The sequence below is a fragment of the Aplysia californica genome, unplaced genomic scaffold (genome assembly GCF_000002075.1).
Source record: "Aplysia californica isolate F4 #8 unplaced genomic scaffold, AplCal3.0 scaffold00005, whole genome shotgun sequence".
Lineage (NCBI taxonomy): Eukaryota > Metazoa > Mollusca > Gastropoda > Aplysiida > Aplysiidae > Aplysia > Aplysia californica.
In genome coordinates, this window is record NW_004797275.1 from 3,625,284 (window position 1) to 3,628,110 (window position 2,827).

Genomic DNA, 2,827 nt, shown 5'->3' on the forward strand with positions numbered 1-2,827 from the left:
CCACTTCACAATCTACATACCCGTGCAGCATAATATTTGATCTCTTGCTTTTCTCACAATTCCATTTCTCCTTCCTTCCTTTTCTTTTTCCTTTTTTTTTGTTTTGAGTAGCCATATTTTTTCCTCCTCTCCTGTCTTCTCCTTCATCAATTCCCACCTCCCCCCACCCTCCATCCCCAACTCCCCATGGACCTCCCCTCCATAGATGAGAATTCATTTACCATCGGCGGCCAATTCCAAGGGAATCATTGTTGAAAACCCCGGCCGGGCCCAGCGCGGTATTGTGTACGCTTGATTGTGTTTTCTACCTGTTTCAGAAACTTGGGCGAGTGCTTCATAGAAAACTGGATTAATCCCTCGCCTCCACGGCTGATTTCAATTTCAAAGACCAAGTCAAAATTGGTCGAGGGAAGCCTGCGCTCCCTGGGCGTGCATCTAGAATGAGAATTTATGAGCAAGAGTCTATGAGGAGATTCGCCGAGCCTCAGAGCGAAAGCACACCTTTGGTTGAAGAAGGAAAGCGTGACGCGGGTTGGGATTTTCCCGATGACACGTCGTTCGCTTCCAGAGGTGGATGTCCAAAGTCATGTCTCTCTCTGACTGGCCGGGATAGCGGGTCCGAGACCTCATTGATATTCATCGCTCTCCACACGCATTGTCCCAACTTGGACATAGCCCAATGTACTCACTTCACGAGCACAGACTCAAAAAAGTTCCATCTGCAACTGCATTGTTTGCAGACGGACCTCTTTGGCAGTGTGTTTGCTTGTGCTGTAGAGTAGGGGCCTGACAACTAGAATGCTGTACTCCAAGTTTTCCCAGAAATAAAAAAAGTCAATCCACTTGCATTGCTGAAAATAAATGTCAGTTTATTTCCTCATGCCGTTGGTTGTTTGGTGCTCTGAATGTTTCCTCAATCTGAAAATATCGAAAGTAAGAGCGTACGCACGTTTACTTTTAGTACACCATTTCTAAGCAAGGAAAAAGCAATCTCTTTCATCAGACAATCCTCCATAATGTTCAACCTTTTTCTGGCCTTGGGCGTTTCTATTTTGTTTTCTTTTATTAGAAACTCTATCGTAACAGTGAGGAGATTGACTTTACTTGTGTTAACATAGTCTGTTGGAAAATGGAAGAGGGTAATTTTAGCTAAGAAGACGTAAATAATAGTGTGTTCCCTGCCCCAAAAAAGGGAACAACGCCCCCACGCCCCCCAACTATTTCTTGAAAACAAAACAAAAAGTATTTTTAAAAGAACCAAACAGGCATACCAAGAACAAGAAAGTGAAACACAGCGAAATCAAACCAGATCTGACCAAACAAAAAAACAAAAAACAAAACAACAACAACAACAACAAAAACAAAAAACAACAACAAAAATAGATACTAAATTAAAAGTCACCCAGCATGGAATCATGCTGAAGTCTATTGACTGCAACAGCAACAGGTTTAACAACTACACAACCGACGTCGCTAATAAGCTGTTGAAGTTGCAAAAGACGAAACTTCTGAAAATAAAATCAGAAATGTTTTGCCATTAGCACAATTTAGAATATTTAAGGGGCAGACTTCAATCTGCCTGTATGGGCCAACCCGAGCTGATAGGAGTATAACGCCTCAGCTGAAAGATCGAGATACTAGATAAAACGTCTCTCCCCACGGATATCGAACTCCAATCATTCGCATGTGATGGCGAAGTGCCTAGTCGCTATACCGCAGACACCAAATATATCAAGAGCCAGACTTGAAAAAGCAACAACAATAAAACAAAAAAGCACTAACATTAGGCTAAGAGCGACAATCAAGCTCAAGAAAATATAAGATATGGGTTGCAGACACAGGCCAGATCAGGAGACAATTTTAATTTTGTTTGATTACTGACTGTTAGTGAAACTGTGCTGTAAGTACACTCCGTTTTTCTTTATATTCTGCCATAGGCAGAAACGTTCTCATGGAAAAAGTGCTTTTCGATATGATGTTACGTCTTCGAAAAGTGTTATACGAAAAAACAGATTACGTATATCTTACAAGTAGCTTTAAGATAAAATCCAACGGCATTGGATGCAAACGTTATTCTAAAATATCCGATTTTTTCTTTTAAATGGACGACCTGTAGTATTGAATTCTGTAGTTAAGTACATTGCGATCTCATTGGGTGCAAATACTTCTAATTTTTGTTTCGATTTGAGTTATTACACACGAAAAGATATTCATAATATCATGAACATTTCAAGCACATTTTACGTTCCATATGGCTTACGAATCTCTTTTGTTCCGAAAAATCAGGTGAATCATAATATATAAAATCCTTGTCCATCCAATTACCATATGTATGTCATGATTATCTTTTGATTCCCCCCTTGGTATTCCAGGTACGACGGAGTATGCGCCAAAACTTCTGCAACCAGACGCACTGCAACAGATATGGATCGAAAATATTCGGGGTAACTTGAAGCCCTGGCGGCGATGAGATCTATTCAGGTATGTATCCCTGGGTGTTTCTGTCAACATATGTCTTCTGTCACAAGAGTACGTTGAGTCTCCCTCCTACGACTATTTTTCTTCTCCACCCCCCCTTTTTTAAGTTAATAGTTGTGGGCTGCCTTTCTTGGACTGATCTGGGTTTTTGGTTTTTTTGTTTGTTTTTATATTGTGGGCTTTCGTTCTAGTACAGATCTTTCCCTTTGTTTTAATATTGTTGGCCTCTCCCCAGGACTGATTTTTTAATCTATCTATCTATCTATCTATCTATCTATCTATCTATCTATCTATCTATCTATCTATCTATCTATCTATCTATCTATCTATCTATCTATCTATCTATCTC

General features: G+C 40.1%; 1 long non-coding RNA gene across 1 annotated transcript in view; it reads left to right on the top strand.

The window, feature by feature from the left end:
• LOC101857295 overlaps nucleotides 1–2,791 on the top strand; it is a 134,435-nt gene extending 131,644 nt beyond the window's left edge. The window contains exon 3 of the long non-coding RNA XR_001184713.2: nucleotides 2,373–2,791. This is a non-coding gene — a long non-coding RNA (uncharacterized LOC101857295). The remainder of the gene's footprint in view (nucleotides 1–2,372) is intronic.
• Nucleotides 2,792–2,827: the final 36 nt, after the last annotated feature.